The sequence below is a fragment of the Mercurialis annua genome, linkage group LG7 (assembly GCF_937616625.2).
Source record: "Mercurialis annua linkage group LG7, ddMerAnnu1.2, whole genome shotgun sequence".
In the NCBI taxonomy this organism is placed as follows: domain Eukaryota; kingdom Viridiplantae; phylum Streptophyta; class Magnoliopsida; order Malpighiales; family Euphorbiaceae; genus Mercurialis; species Mercurialis annua.
This window is the reverse complement of record NC_065576.1, coordinates 19721385-19738987: the sequence shown is the minus strand read 5'-3', so window position 1 is coordinate 19738987 and position 17603 is coordinate 19721385.

Here is a 17603-nt window from a genome sequence, read left to right as displayed (position 1 = left end):
CGGGGATGAATTTGTTTTGAATTGGAGAAGATGGCCTAATGGTCACTTTGATCACCATTTTGTTTTGTTTGAACTTAATAAATCCCTCAAGTTGTTACTGGCTATGTTATTATTTGATAATAACTTTTGTATTTGTTTAAATTTTAAATTGACAACTTGAAAACGATAATTATTTTATAATCTAAATTAATATAATTACTCGGGTAAAAATATTTAATTTTGATTGATATGTCAAATTGGCAAATTTACAATTTAGCCCCTAAAGTTTCTAAAAACTTATTCAAGTTAAGTTTTATCTATTGAGTTTGTTTTGATGATAACTTTTTGGATTTTTGTTTGATTTATAATTTAGCAAATTGAGAATGAGTAATTAATTTTCATTTCGAATATCAAATTGGATAAAGTACAGTTTAGTCCCTAAACATTTGTAAACTTAATTTGGCTTAGTTTTGGTTGTAACTTAGGTTGCATGAATAGGAAGACATTGAATTCTATTTTAAAATAGATAATTATTTTATCAAGTATTTTAATTTATAAACTTGGGTTTATAATTTAATAAACTTTTGGGTCGGGTTAGACTTTAGTCGCCCAATAAGTGGGAAGAAGCTTGGTAGTTTTAAATAACTCGGCTGACTCACTGATATGGATTCTAACTTGAGTTAAATTAAATTGTTTAATAAATTACCAGAATTGTTAATTAATTTATAACTTATATGGTTTGATTTCTAGAACTTGGATTGTAGTTTTAATACGTATTAATCTTATGTGTTCGATTATACGTTTACTTGTTTTTGTGAGTGCTAGTCCTATATGGTGTCTAGTACTCTCTAGAGTTAAGGTCTGATTTTAATTATGATTTTATACTTTGTATAGACCCGTCGACTGTTCGTACTTCAAAGGCGAACCAGAGTTAGGTTGCTTGTCAGAATCACGTGTATTTAGCAAGCAGTGAGTATATATCTCTATTTACCTCTTTATTAAGAAAATGTTATATTTTGTATATGTATATGTATAAACAACTTTTGAACTGTTTTTCGGCATTGTGGATTTGATTTTGAACGTACTACTCGATGGGCATAATCGGAATTACGTGCGCACTAGTAATAATTATTATGGTATCGAGGTAGGTTTGAGATGCGTCTCACCTTAGTGGGGGCACCGGTGGAAGATACGTCTCCTGGGCTCACTAATTATTAAGTGACAGTTGGGGATCGGTTATTAAGATACGTCTCACCGACACGACAATGGATTTAGAATTGTTGTTTAGGGTTTCATTGATAATCCATGATGAACAAATGTTTTACTAAGCGTTTTAAAGGTTTTCAACTTAATAAATGTAAATGGTTATATAAACTCTACTCAGTAAATCTGACCCTGTTGTTTTCCGAAATTTTTCAGGTTTATTTTGTTTCAGAATAAATGAGTCAAACTATTTTTAAACTCTTAGACCGCAGTAGTAGTATTAGTTGTTTTATGACTTAGTCTTATGCTTATTGTTTTAGACTATAGTTTGTTGGTATGATCCAACTGTTATTTTATCAACTTTGGCATGATTATAGTGTTTATGGTATTTAAATATATTTCCATGTTGTTGGAGTTATAATTAGAGATTAAGCATACTTTAAATATATGTTGCTTATATGTACTGCTAGACTAGGCTGAAGTCTGGGATGCCCCCGAGCATGTGGTTTTATGCAGGTACAATCACGATTCATGAAAATGGGTCGTGATAGTAACGTTTTAAACATTTGCATTTGTTTCGTAACGTTTTAAACGTTTGGCTTAAATCGCTAAAAAGGTGAAACAATACGATTTGTTTCGTAACGTTTTGAACGTTTGGCTTAAATGCTAAAAAGGTGAAACGTTAGGATTTGTTTCGTAACATTTTAAACGTTTGCATTTGTTTCGTAACGTTTTAAGCGATTGGCTTAAATCACTAAAAACGTGAAATGTTAAGATTTGTTTCATAACATTTTAAACGTTTTGCTTAAATCGTTAAAAAGGTGAAACATTAGTATTTTTTTCGTAACGTTTTAAACTTTTGGATTTGTTTCGTAACGTTTTAAACGTTTGGCTTAAATTGCTAAAATGGTGAAACGATACGATTTGTTTCGTAACGTTTTGAACGTTCGGCTTAAATCGCTAAAAAGGTGAAACGTTAGGATTTGTTTCGTAACATTTTAAACGTTTGCATTTGTTTCGTAACGTTTTAAGCGTTTGGCTTAAATCACTAAAATGGTGAAATGTTAAGATTTGTTTCATAACGTTTTAAACATTTTGCTTAAATCGCTAAAAAGGTGAAACATTAGTATTTTTTCGTAACGTTTTAAACTTTTGGATTTGTTTCGTAACGTTTTAAACGTTTGGCTTAAATTGCTAAAAAGGTGAAACGTTTGGATTTGTTTCGTAACCTTTTAAACGTTTGGATTTATTTTCGAACGATATAAATGTTTGGCTTATCTCGTATAAACGGATAAACGTTAGGATTTTTTTCGTAACGTTTTAAACGTTTGACTTAAATTTCTATAAATGTGAAACGTTAGGATTTGTTTCATAACGTTTTAAACGTTTGACTTAAATCGCTAAAAAGGTGAAACGTTAAGATTTGTTTCGTTACGTTTTTAACGTTTGGATTAGTTTCGTAACGTGTTAAACGTTTGGCTTAAATTTCTAAAAAGGTGAAACGTTTGGATTTGTTTTGTAACATTATAAAAGTTTGGATTTGTTTTGTAATGTTTTAAAGATTTGGCTTAAATTTCTCAAAAGGTGAATCATTTAAATGTGTTTTAAACGTTTGGATTTGTTTTTGTAACATTTTAAACGTTTGGATTTTTTTGTGACGTTTTAAACGTTTGGCTTAAATCGCTAAAAAGGTGAAACGTTAAGATTTGTTTCGTAACGTTTAAAACGTTTCGCTTAAATCGCTAAAAAGATGACACGTTTGGATTTGTTTCGTAATGTTTCAAGCCTTTAGATTTGTTTTCATAACGTTTTAAACGTTTGGCTTAAATCACTAAAAAGGTGAAACGCTAGGTTTTGTTTTATAACGTTTTAAACGTTTGGCTTAAATTGCTAAAAAGGTAAAACGTTTGGATTTGTTTCGTAACGTTTTAAACGTTCAGATTTGTTTCGTAGCGTTTTAAATGTTTGGCTGAAATTCTAAAAAGTTAGAACATTAAGATTTGTTTCGTAATGTTTTAAACGTTTAGCTTAAATAGCTACGAAGGGGAAACGTTAGGATTTGTTTCGTAACGTTTTAAACGTTTGGATTAGTTCCTAACGTTTTAAACGTTTGGATTTGTTTTCATAACGTTTTAAATGTTTGGCTTAAATCACTAATAAGGTGAAATGTTAAGATTTGTTTCGTAGCGTTTTAAACGTTTGGATTTGTTTCGTAACGTTTTAAACGTTTATCTTAAATAGCTAAAAAGGTTAATTGTTTGAATTTATTTTCGTAACGTTTTAAACGTTTGGCTTAAATTGCTAAAAAGGTTAGACGTTAGGATTTATTTCTTAACGTTTTAAACTTTTGGCTTAAATCGCTAAAAAGATGAAACGTTAGGATTTGTATGGTAACATTTTAAATGTTTGGATTTGTTTCGTAACATTTCAATTGTTTGTCTTAAATTGTTAAAACGGTTAAACGTTTGGATTTGTTTCTTAATGTTTTAAGGGTTTGCATTTGTTTCGTAACGTTTTAAACGTTTGGATTTGTTTTGTAACGTTTTAGACGTTTCGATTAATTTCATATCATATTAAACGTTTGGCATAAATTGCTAAAAAAGTGAAACGTTAGAATTTGTTTGGTAACGTTTTAAACGATTGGCTTAATTCGCTAAAAAGGGGAAACAATAGGATTAGTTTCGTAACCTTTTAAACGTGTGGATTTGTTTCGCAACGTTTTAAACATTTGGCTTAAATAGCTTAAAAGGTGAAACATTAGGATTTGTTTCGTAATGTTTTAAATGTTTGCATTTCTTTCGCAACATTTTCAATGTTTGGCTTAAATCGCTAAAAAGGTGAATCATTAAAAAAAAATTCGTAATTTTTTAAACGTTTGTCTTAAATCGCTAAACAGGTGAAACGCTAGGATTTGTTTTGTAACGTTTTAAACGTTTGCATTTGTTTTGTAACGTTTTAAACGTTCGGCTTAAATCGCTATGAAACGTTAGGATTTGTTTTCTAACATTTTAAACGTTTGCATTTATTTTGTAACGTTTTAAACGTTTGGCTTAAATCGCTAGAAAGGTGAAACGCAAAGATTTGTTTCGTAACGTTGTAAACGTTTTGCTTAAATCGTTTAAAAGGTGAAACATTAGAATTATTTTCGTAGAGTTTTAAACTTTTGGATTTGTTTTGTAACGTCTTGAACATTTGGCTTAAATCGCTAAAAAGGTGAAACGTTTGGATTTGTTTCGTAACGTTTTAAATGTTTGGCTTAAATCGCTAAAAAGGAGAAACGTTACTATTTATTTCATAACGGTTTAATAGTTCGGCTTAAATTGCTAAAAAGGTGAAATGTTATGATTCGTTTCCTAACGTTTTAAATGTTTAACTTAAATCGCTAAAAAGGTGAAACGTTAGGATTTGTTTCGTAACGTTTGGATTAGTTTCTTAACGTGTTAAACCTTTGGATTATATCGCTAAAAAGGTGAAACGTTTGGATTAGTTTCGTAATATTTTATACATTTGGCTTAAATCGCTCAAAAGGTGAATCGTTTTAATTTGCTTCGTTACGTTTTATACGTTTGGATTTGTTTTCGTAACGTTTTAAATGTTTGGCTTAAATCGCTTAAAAGGTGAAATGTTAGGATTTGTTTCGTAACATTTTAAACGTTTAACTTAAATTGCTAAAAAGGGGAAACGATTGGATTTGTTTCGTAACGTTTTAAACGTTTGGATTTGTTTCGTAACGTTTTAAGCGTTTGACATAAATCGCTAAAAAGGTTAAATGTTTGGATTTGTTTCGAAATGTTTAAAATGTTTGGCTTATATCGTTGAAAAGGTGAAACGTTTGGATTTGTTTCGCAACGCTATAAACATTCGAATTGATTTCGTAACGTTTTAAACGTTTGGATTAGTTTAGTAACATTTTAAACATTTGGTTAAATCGCATAAAAGGTGAAACGTTTGAATTTGTTTTCATAATATTTTAAACGTTTGGCTTAAATCGCACAAAAGGTCAAATGTTAGGATTTTTTTCGTAACATTTTAAATGTTTTGCTTAAATCGCTAAACTGGTGAACATTAGGATTTTTTTGGTAATGTTTTTAAATGTTTGGATTTTTTTCGTAACGTATTAATTTTTTGGCTTAAATCGCTAAAAAGGTTAAACGTTGTTTCGTATAGTTTTAAATATTCGGATTTGTTTCGTAACATTTTAAACGTTTGCATTTGTTTCATAACATTTTAAACGTTTGGATTTGTTTGGCAACGTATTAAAACTTTGGCTTAAAACGCTAAAAATGTGAAACGTTAGAATATTTTTCGTAACGTTTTAAACGTTTTGCTTAAATCGCTAAAAAGCTGAAATATTAGGATTTATTTTGTAAAGTCTTAAACGTTTGGATTTGTTTCGTAACGTTTTGAACGTTTGGCATAAATAACTAGAAAGATGAAACGTTAGGATTTGTTTCGTATAGTTCAAAACGTTTGAATTTGCGTCGTATCGTTTTAAAAGTTTTGTTTAAATCGCTAATAAGGTGAAACATTAAGGTTTGTTTTGTAATATTTTAAATGTTTGGCTTAAATCACTAAAAAGTTGAAACATTAGGATTTGTTTCGTAACGTTTTAAACGTTTGGATGTGTTATGTAACGTTTTAAACGTTTGGATTTGTTTCTTTACGTTTTAAACGTTTGGCTTAAATCGCTAAAAAGCGGAAATGTTAGGATTTATTTCGGAATGTTTTAAAAGTTTGGATTTGTTTCGTAACGTTTTAAATGATTGCCTTAAATAGCTAAAAAGATGAAACATTAGGATTTGTTTCGTAACGTTTTAAAAGTTCGGCTTAAATAGCTAAAAAGATAAAATGTTAGGATTTGTTTTGTAACGTTTTAAACATTTGCATTTGTTTCATAACATTTTAAAAGTTTGGCTTAAATCAATAAAAAGGTGAAACGTTAAGATTTGTTTCATAACGTTTTAAACGTTTGGCTTAAATTGCTAAAAAGGTGAAACGTTATGATTTGTTTCGTAACGTTTTAAACGTTTTGATTTGTTTCGTAACGTTTTAAAGGTTTTTTTTGTAACGTTTTAAACATTTGGCTTAAATTGTTCAAAAGGTGAATCGTTTGAATTTATTTCGTGACGTTTTAAACGTTTAGAATTGTTTTCGTAACGTTTTAAATGATGGATTTGTTTCGTAACGTTTTAAACGTTTTTGTTAAATCGCTTATAAGGTGAAACGTTAGGATTTGTTTCGTAACGTTTTAAACGTTTGGATTTGTTTCATAACGTTTAAAAAGTTTGGTTTAAATCACTATAAAGGTAAAATGTTAAGATTTGTTTCGTAACGTTTTAGATGTTTGGCATAAATAGCAAAAAAAGGTGAAACATTAGGATTTGTTAGTAACGTTTTATACGTTTGGATAAGTTTCGTAACGTTTTAAACTTTTCGCTTAAATAGCCAAAAAGATGAAACGCTAGAATTTGTTTCGTCACATTTTAAACGTTTGGCTTAAATTTCTAAAAAAGCGAAACGTTAGGATTTGTTTCGTAATGTTTTAAACATTTGGATTTGTTTCGTTACGTTTAAAACGTTTGGCTTAAATCGCAAAAAAGGTGAAACATTAAGATTTGTTTCGTAACATTTTAAACTTGTGGCTTAAATCACTAAAATGGGGAACCGTTAGAATTTGTTTTGTAACTTTATAAACGTTTGGATTAGTTTCATAACGTTTTAAACATTTGGCTTACATCGCTAAAGAGCTGAAACGTTTGGATTTGTTTCGTGACCTTTTAAACGTTTCGATTTGTTTTCGTAACGTTCAAAGTTTTGGCTTAAATCGTTAAAGAGGTGAAACGTTTGGATCTGTTTCGTAACATTTTAAACGTTTAGATTTGTTTCGTAACATTTTGAACGTTTGGATTTGTTTCGCAACGTTTTTAACGTTTGGCTTAAATCGCTAAAAAGGTGAAACAATAGGATTTGTTTCGTACCGTTCAACGTTTGGATTAGTTTTGTAACATTTTAAACGTTTGGTTTAATTCGCAAAAAAGGTCAAACGCTAGGATTTGTTTCTTAACGTTTTAAAAGTTTGGCTTAAATCGCAAAAATATTGAAACGTTAATATTTATTTGGTAATATTTTAAATGTTTGGATTTGTTTCGTAACGTTTTAATTTTTTGGCTTAAATCGCTTAAAAGAATAAACGTTTGGATTTGTCTCGTAATGTTTTAAATGTTTTGATTTGTTTCGTAACGTTTTAAACGTTTGGATTTGTTTCGTAACATTTGAAACGTTTGGATTCGTTTCGTAACGTAATAAACATTTTGCTTAAATCGCAAAAAAGGTGAAATATTAGAATTTGTTTCGTAACGTTTTAAACGTTTGGCTTAAATCGCTAAAAAGGGTAAACGTTACGATTAGTTTCGTAACGTTATAAACGTTTCGATTTGTTTCGTAACATTTTAAACGTTTGGCATAAATAGCTATAAAGGTGAAACGTTTGGATTTGTTTCGTAACTTTTTAAAGGTTTGCATTTGTTTCGTAACGTTTTCAACGTTTCGCATAAATCGCTAAAAAGGTGAAAAGTTAAGATTTGTTTCATAATGTTTTAAACTTTTGGCTTAAATCGCTAAAAAGGTGAAACGTTAGGATTTGTTTCGTAACGTTTTAAAAGTTTTCATTTGTTTCGTAACGTTTTAAACGTTTGGCTTAAATCGCTAAAAAGATGAAATGCAAGGATTTGTTTCGTTACTTTTTAAACATTTGGCTTAAATTGCTAAAAAGGTGAAATTTTAGGATTTGTTTCGCAACGTTTAAACGTTTGGATTTGTTTCGTAACGTTTTAAATGTTTGGCTTAAATCGATAAAAAGGTGAAATTTTAGGATTTGTTTTGTAACATTTTAAACAATTGCATTTGTTTCGTAGCGTTTTAAACGTTTGGCTCAAATCGCTAAAAATGTGAAACGTTAAGATTTGTTTCGTAACGTTATAAACGTTTTTCTTAAATTGCTAAAAAGGTTAAATGTTCGGATTTGTTTCAGAACGTTTTAATATTTTAAACGTTTGGCTTTTATCCCTAAAAGGAGAAACATTGGATTTGTTTCGTAACGTTTTAAACGTTTGGCTTAAATCCCTAAAAAGGTGAAACGTTAGGATTAGTTTCGTAACACGTTTTGCTTAAATCCCTAAAAAGGTGAAACGTTAGGATTAGTTTCGTAACGTTTTAAACGTTTCGATTAGTTTCGCAACGTGTTAACATTTGGCTTAGTTTTTGTAACATTTTAAATGTTTGGATTTATTTCGTAACGTTTTAAACGTTAAGTTTTGTTTCGTAACGTTTTAAACGTTTGGATTAGTTTAGTAACGTTTTAAACATTTCGCGTAAATCGCTCAAAATGTGAATCGTTTGAATTTGTTTCATGATGTTTTAAACGTTTGGATTTGTTTCGTAATGTTTTAAACATTTGGCTTAAATCGCTAAAAAGGTTTAATGTTTAGATTTGTTTCTTAATGTTTTAAACGTTTAGTTTAAATCACTAACAAGGTGAAACGTTAGGATTTGTTTTGTACGTTTGAAACGTTTTGCTTTGTTTCGTAATGTTTAAAATGTTTGGCTTAAATTGACAAAAAGGTAAAACGTTAAGATTTGTTTCGTAAAGTTTTAAATGTTTGACTTAAATCGCCAAAAAGGTGAAACACTAGGATTTTTTTGGTAACGTTTTAAACATTTGGATAAGTTTCGTAACATATTAAACGTTTGGCTTAAATCGCTAAAAAGGTTTAACATTTGGATTTGCTTCTTAACGTTTTAAGCGTTTGGCTTAAATCACTATAAAGGTTAAACGTTTAGATTTGTTTCTTAACATTTTAAACGTTTGGATTTATTTCGTAACATTTTAAATGTTTTGCTTAAATAGCTAAAAAGGTGAAACGTTAGGATTTTTTTCGTAATGTTTTAAACTTTTGTATTTATTTCATAACGTTTTATACGTTTGGCCTAAATCGCTAAAAATGTGAAATGTTTGAATTTGTTTCGTAACGTTTTAAACATTTGGATTTGTTTTCATAACGTTTTAAACGATTGGCTTAAATCGCTAAAAAGGAGAAACGTTAGTATTTGTTTGTAACGTTTTAAACGTTTCGCTTAAATTGCTAAAAAGGTGAAACGTTAGGATTTGTTTCGTAATGTTTTAAACGTTTGGCTTAAATTGCTAAAAAGATGAAATATTAGGATTTGTTTCCTAATGTTTTACTCGTTTGAATTAGTTTCATAACGTGTTAAATGTTTGGCTTAAATCGCTAAAAAGGTGAAATATTTGAATTTGTTATCGTAACGTTTTAAACGTTTGGTTTAATTCGCAAAAAAGGTCAAACGTTAGGATTTGTTTCTTAACGTTTTAAAAGTTTAGCTTAAATCGCAAAAATGGTGAAACGTTAATATTTATTTGGTAACATTTTCAATGTTTTGATTTGTTTCGTAACGTTTTCATTTTTTGGCTTAAATAGCTTAAAAGAATAAATGTTTGGATTTGTTTCGTAATATTTTAAATGTTTTGATTTGTTTCGTAACGTTTTAATCGTTTGGATTTGTTTCGAAACATTTGAAACGTTTGGATTCGTTTTGTAATGTAATAAACATTTCGCTTAAATCGCTAAAAAGGTGAAACGTTAGAATTTGTTTCGTAAAGTTTTAAACGTTTGGCTTAAATCGCTAAAAAGGGTAAACATTAGGATTATATTCGTAACGTTTTAAACATTTGGATTTGTTTCGTAACGTTTTAAACGTTTGGCTTAAATAGCTATAAAGGTGAAACGTTTGGATTTGTTTCTTAACGTTCTAAACGTTTGCATTTGTTTCGTAACGTTTTCAACGTTTCGCATATCGCTAAAAAGGTGAAAAGTTAAGATTCGTTTCATAATGTTTTAAACTTTTGGCTTAAATCGCTAAAAAGGTGAAACGTTAGGATTTATTTCGTAACGTTTTAAACGTTTTCATTTGTTTCGTAACGTTTTAAACGTTTGGCTTAAATCGCTAAAAAGATGAAATGGAAGGATTTGTTTCGTTGCTTTTTAAACGTTTGGCTTATATTGCTAAAAAGGTGAAATGTTAGGATTTGTTTCGCAGCGTTTTAAACGTTTGGATTTGTTTCGTAATGTTTTAAACGTTTGGCTTAAATCGATAAAAAGGTGAAATGTTAGGATTTGTTTTGTAACATTTTAAACAAGAGCATTTGTTTCGTAGCGTTTTCAACGTTTGGCTCAAATCGCTAAAAATGTGAAACGTTCAGATTTGTTTCGTAACGTTTCAAACGTTTTGTATAAATCGCTTAAAAAGGTTAAATGTTAGAATTTTTTTCGTCACGTTTTTAACTTTTGGATTTGCTTTGTAACGTTTTAAACGTTTTGCTTATATCGCTAAAAACGTGAAACGTTTGGATTTGTTTTATAGCGTTTTAATATTTTAAACGTTTGGCTTTAATCACTAAAAAGGAGAAACATTGGATTTGTTTCCTAACGTATTAAACGTTTGGCTTAAATTGCTAAAAAGTAGAAACGTTCGGATTTGTTTCGTAATGTTTTAAACGTTTGGCTTAAATCTTTAAAAAGGTGAAATGTTAGGATTTGTTTCGAAACGTTTTAAACGTTTTGATTAAATTCGCAACGTGTTAACATTTGGCTTAGTTTTTGTAACGTTTTAAATGTTTGGATTTATTTCGTAACGTTTTAAACGTTAAGGTTTGTTTCGTAACGTTTTAAACGTTTGGATTAATTTAGTAACGTTTTAAACATTTGGCTTAAATCGCTCAAAAGGTGAATCGTTTGAATTTGTTTCATGACGTTTTAAACGTTGGATTTGTTTCGTAATGTTTTAAACATTTGCCTTAAATCGTAAAAAGGTTTAACGTTTAGATTTGTTTCGTAATGTTTTAAACGTTTAGCTTAAATCGCTAACAAGGTGAAACGTTAGGATTTGTTTTCTAAGTTTGAAACGTTTTGATTTGTTTCGTAATGTTTAAAACGTTTGGCTTAAATTGCAAAAAAGGTAAAACGTTGAGATTTGTTTCGTAAAGTTTTAAATGTTTGACTTAAATTGCCAAAAAGGTGAAACATTAGGATTTTTTGGTAACGTTTTAAACATTTGGATAAGTTTCGTAACATTTTAAACGTTTGGCTTAAATCGCTAAAAAGGTTTCAGATTTGGATTTGTTTGGTGACGTTTTAAACGTTTGGATTTGCGTCGTAACGTTTTAAACGTTTGGCTTAAATCGATATAAAGGTTAAACGTTTAGATTTTTTTCATAACATTTTAAACGTTTGGATTTGTTTCGTAACATTTTAAATGGTTGCATTTATTTCGTAACGTTTTAAACGTTTTGCTGAAATCGTTAAAAAGGTGAAACGTTAAGATTTGTTTCATAACGTTTGAAACGTTTTGCTTAAACAGTATAAAAGGTGAAACGTTAGGATTTTTTTCGTAACATTTTAAACTTTTGGATTTATTTCATGACGTTTTATACGTGTGGCTTAAATCGCTAAAAAGGTGAAATATTTGAATTTGTTTCGTAACGTTTTAAACATTTGGATTTGTTTTCATAACGTTTTAAACGATTGGCTTAAATCGCTAAAAAGGAGAAATGTTAGTATTTGTTTGTAACGTTTTGAACGTTTGGCTAAAATTGCTAAAAAGGTGAAACGTTAGGATTTTTTTCGTAATGTTTTAAACGCTTGGCTTAAATCGCTAAAAAGATGAAATGTTAGGATTTGTTTCATAACGTTTTACACGTTTAAATTAGTTTCGTAACGTGTTAAATGTTTGGCTTAAATCGCTAAAAAGGTTAAACGTTGGATTTGTTTCGTAACGTTTGAAACGTTTGGATTTTCTTTTATAACGTTTTAAACGTTTGGATTTGTTTCGTAACGTTTTAAACGTTTGGATTTGTTTCGTAACGTTTTAAACTTTTGGATTAGTTTACTAACGTTTTAAACATTTGGCTTAAATCGCTCAAAAGGTGAATTGTTTGAATTTGTTTCGTGACGTTTTAAACGTTTCGATTTGTTTTCGTAACGTTTTATACGTTTGGATTTGTTTCGTAACGTTTTAAACGTTTGGCTGAAATCGCTAAAAGGTAAGACGTTAAGATTTGTTTCGTAATGTTTTAAACGTTTAGCTTAAATCTCAAAAAAGGTGAAACATTAGGATTTGCTTCTTAACGTTTTAAACGTTTGGATTTGTTTCGTAACATTTAAAACGTTTTGCTCAACTCGCTAAAAAGGTGAAACATTAGGATTTGTTTATGAACGTTTTAAATGTTTGGATAAGTTTCGTAACGTTTTAAACGTTTGGATTTGTTTCATAACGTTTTAGACGTTTGGATTTGTTTTCCTAACGTTTTAAACGTTTGGCTTAAATCGCTAAATAGTTGAAACGTTAGGATTTGTTTCGTAACGTTTTAAACGTTTGGATTTTCTTTCATAATGTTTTAAAGGTTTGGATATGTATCGTAATGTTTTAAACGTTTGGATTTGTTTCGTAACATTTTAAACATTTGGATTAGTTTCCTAACGTTTTAAAAATTTGGCTTAAATCGCTCAAAAGGTGAATTGTTTAAATTTGTTTTGTGACGTTTTAAACGTTTGGATTTGTTTTCGTAACGTTTTATACGTTTGGATTTGTTTCGTAACATTTTAAACGTTTGGCTTAAATCGCTAAAAAGGTGAAACGTTAAGATTTGTTTCGTAATGTTTTAAACGTTTAGCTTAAATCACAAAAAAGGTGAAACGTTAGGATTTGCTTCGTAATGTTTTAAACGTTTGGCTTAAATCTCTAAAAAGGTGAAACATTAGGATTTGTTTCGTAACGTTTTAAACGTTTCGATTAATTTCGCAACGTGTTAACATTTGGCTTAGTTTTTGTAACGTTTTAAATGTTTGAATTTATTTCGTAACTTTTTAAACGTCAAGGTTTGTTTAGTAACGTTTTGAACGTTTGGATTAGTTTAGTAACGTTTTAAACATTTGGCTTAAATCGCTCAAAAGGTGAATCGTTTGAATTTGTTTCATGACGTTTTAATCGTTTGGATTTGTTTCGTAATGTTTTAAACATTTGGCTTAAATCGCTAAAAAGGTTTAACGTTTAGATTTGTTTCGTAATGTTTTAAACGTTTAGCTTAAATCGCTAACAAGGTGAAACGTTAGGATTTTTTTTGTACGTTTGAAATGTTTTGATTTGTTTCGTAATGTTTAAAACTTTTGGCTTAAATTGCAAAAAAGGTAAAACATTAAAATTAGTTTCGTAAAGTTTTAAATGTTTGACTTAAATCACCAAAAAGGTGAAAAATTAGGATTTTTTTGGTAACGTTTTAAACATTTGGATAAGTTTCGCAACATTTTAAACGTTTGACTTAAATCGCTGAAAAGGTTTAACATTTGGATTTGTTTTGTGACGTTTTAAACGTTTGGATTTGCTTCATAACATTTTAAACATTTGGCTTAAATCGCTATAAAGGTTAAACGTTTAAATTTGTTTCTTAACATTTTAAACGTTTGGATTTGTTTCGTAACATTTTAAATGTTTGGCTTAAATCGATAAAAAGGGTGAAACGTTAGGATTTGTTTCGTAACATTTTAAACGGTTGCATTTATTTCGTAACGTTCTAAACGTTTGGCTGAAATCGCTAAAAAGGTGAAACGTTAAGATTTGTTTCGTAACGTTTTAAACGTTTTGCTTAAATAGCTAAAAAGGTGAAACGTTAGGATTTTTTTCGTAACGTTTTAAACTTTTGGATTTATTTCATAACGTTTTATACGTTTGGCTTAAATCGCTAAAAAAGGTGAAATGTTTGAATTTGTTTCGTAACGTTTTAAACATTTGGATTTGTTTTCATAACGTTTTAAACGATTGGCGGCTTAAATTGCTAATAAGGTGAAACGTTAGGATTTGTTTCGTAACGTTTTAAACGTTTGGCTTAAATTGCTAAAAAGGTGAAACATTAGGATTTGTTTCTTAACGTTTTAACCGTTTGAATTTGTTTTGTAACATTTTAAACATTTGGCTTAAATCGGTAAAAAGGTAAAATGTTAAGATTTGTTTCGTGATGTTTTAAAACGTTTGGCTTAAATCGCTAAAAAGGTGAAACGTTAGGATTTGTTTCGTAACGTTTTAAACATTTGGCTTAAATTGCTAAAAAGGTGAAACGTGAGGATTTGTTTGGTAACGTTTTAAATGTTTGGCTTAAATTGCTAAAAAGGTGAAACGTTAGGATTTGTTTCTTAACGTTTTAAACGTTTGGATTTTTTTCATAATGTTTATAATGTTTCGCTTAAATTGCTAAAAAGGTGAAACATCAAGATCTGTTTCATAACGTTTTAAACGTTCGGCTTAAATCGCTAAAGAGAAGAAACATTAGGATTTGTTTTGTAACCTTTTAAACGTTTGGATTAGATTAAGAACTTTTTAAACGTTTGGCTTAAATCGCTAAAAAGGTGAAACGTTTGGATTTGTTTCGTAACGTTTTAAGTGTTTGCATTTGTTTTTGTAACGTTTTAAACGTTTGGTTTAAATCGGTAAAAAAGTTAAATGTCAGGATTTGTTTCGTAACGATTTAAACTTTTGGATTTGTTTCGTAGCGTTTTATTCGTTTGGATTTGTTTCCTAACATTTTAAACATTTAGCTTAAATAGCTAAAAAGGTGAATCGTTTGGATATATTTTTGTAATGTTTTAAACGTTTGGCTTAAATCGCTAAAAAGGTTAAACGTTAGGATTTTTTTCTTAATGTTTAAAACATATGGCTTAAATTTTTAAAAAGGTGAAACATTAGGATTTGTTTGGCAACGTTTAAATGTTTGGATTTGTTTTGTAAAGTTTTAATTGTTTGACTTAAATCGGTAAAAAAGGTTAAACGTTTGGATTTGTTTCATAATGTCTTAAATGTTTGGATTTGTTTCGAAACGTTTTAAACTATTGGATTTGTTTCGTAACATTTTATACGCTTGGAATTGTTTCGTAACATATTAAACGTTTGGCTTAATTTGCTAAAAAGGTAAGATGTTAGGATTTAATTTGTAACGTTTTATCGTTTGGATTTTTTTAGTACCGTTTTAAACATTATGATTGGTTTCGTAATGTTTTAAACATTTGGCTTAAATCGCTAAAAAGGCCAAACGGTAGGATTTGTTTCTAAACATTTTGAACGTTTGCCTTAAATCGCTAAAAAGGTGAAATGTTAGGATTTGTTAGGTAACTTTTTAAATGTTTGGATTTTTTTCGTAACGTTTTAATTGATTGGCTTAAATCGCTAAAATGGTTAAACGTTTGGATTTGTTTCGTAATGTTTTTAATGTTTGGATTTGTTTCTTAACGTATTTTGGCTTAAATCGCTAATAAGGTGAAACGTTAGAATTTGTTTTGTAACGTTTTTAACGTTTGTCTTAAATCGCTAATAAGAGGAAATGTTAAAATTAGTTTCTTAACCTTTTAAAACTTCTGATTTATTTCGTAACGTTTTAAACGTTTGGCTTAAATAGCAAACACGGTGATGTGTAAGGATTTGTTTCGTAACGTTTTATACTTTTGCATTTGTTTCATAACGTTTTCAAAGTTTGGCTTAAATCGCAAAAAAGGTGAAACGTTTGAATTTATTTAGTAATCTTTTAAACGTTTGGATTTGTTTTCGTAACATTTTAAGCGTTCGGCTTAAACTGCTAAAAAGGAGAAACGTTAGGATTAGTTTTGTAACGTTTTAAACGTTTGAATTAAATTACTAAAAAGGTGAAACGTTGAGATTTATTTCATAACGTTTTAAACGTTTGGCTTAAATCGCTAAAAAGGTGAAACATTAGGATTTATTTCTTAACGTTTTAAAAGTTTGGATTAGTTTCGCGACGTGTTAAATGTTTGGCTTAAATCGCTTAAAGGATGAAACATTTGGATTTGTTTCATAACGTTATAAACGTTTGGATTTGTTTCGTAACGTTTTAAACGTTTGGCTTAGATATCTAAAAAGGTGAACCGTTAGGACTTGTTTTGTAACGTTTTAAACACTTGCATTTGTTTCGTAACATTTTAAACGTTTGGCTTAAATTGTTAAAAAGGTGAAACATAAAGATTTGTTTCGTAACGTTTTAAACGTTTGGCTTAAATTGCTAAAAAGGTGAAATGTTAGGATTTGTTTCGTAACGTTTTAAATATTTGGATTTGTTTCGTAATGTATAAAACGTTTGGCTTAAATCGCTAAAAAGGTGAAACGTTAAAATTTATTTCTTTACGTTTTAAACGTTTAGCTGAAATTGCTAAAAAGGTGAAACGTTAGGATTTGTTTCGTAACGTCTTAAACGTTTGGAAATGTTTCATAACGTTTTAAACGTTTGGATAAGTTTCGTAACATTTTAAACGTTTGGAATAGATAACTAAAAAGGTGAAACGTTTGGATTTGTTTCGTAACGTTATAAAAGTTTGCATTTGTTTCGTAACATTTTAAACGTTAGGCCTAAATCACTAAATAGGTGGAACGTTAAGATTTGTTTCGTAACGTTATAAAAGTTTGTCTTTACTCGCTAAAAAGGTGAAACGTTCGGATTTGTTTCGTAAAGTTTTAAACGTTTAGATTTGTTTTGTAATGTTTTAAACATTTGGCTTAAATTCTAAAAATGTGAAACGTTAAAGATTTGTTTCGTAACGATTTAAACGTTTGGCTTAAATCGCTAAAAAGATTAATAGTTAAGATTTGTTTCGTAACGTTTTAAACATTTGGATTTGTTTCGCAACGTTTTAAACATTTGGATTTATTTCGTAACGTTATAAATGTTTGGCTTAAATCGCTAAAAAGGTGAAATGTTAGGATTTTCTTCATAACGGTTTAAATGTTTGGATAAGTTTCGTAACGTTTTAAACGTTTCACTTAAATCGCTAAAAAGGTGAAACGTTTGGATTTGTTTTAAAACGTTTTAAACGTTTGGATTTGTTTTCGTAACGTTTTAAACGTTAGGCTTCAATTGCTAAAAAGGTGAAACGTTAGGATTTATTTCATAACATTTTAAACGTTTAGCTTAATTTGCTAAAAAGGTGAAATGTTTGGACTTTTTTTATTAGCGTTTTAAACATTCGGCCTAAGTCGCTAAAAAGGTAAAATTTAAGATTTGTTTCGTAACGTTATAAACGTTTGGCTTAAATCGCGAAGAAGGTGAAACATTATGATTTGTTTCGTAACGTTTTAATCGTTTTGCTTAAATGGCTAAAAAGGTGAAAAGTTTGAATTTGTTTCGTAACGTCTTAAACGTTTGGATTTGTTTTCGTAACGTTTTAAACGTTTGGCTTAAATTGCTAATAAGGTGAAACGTTAGGATTTGTTTTGTAACATTTTAAACATTTGGCTTAAATTGCTAAATAGGGAAAACATTAGGATTTGTTTCTTAAAATTTTAAACGTTTAGAT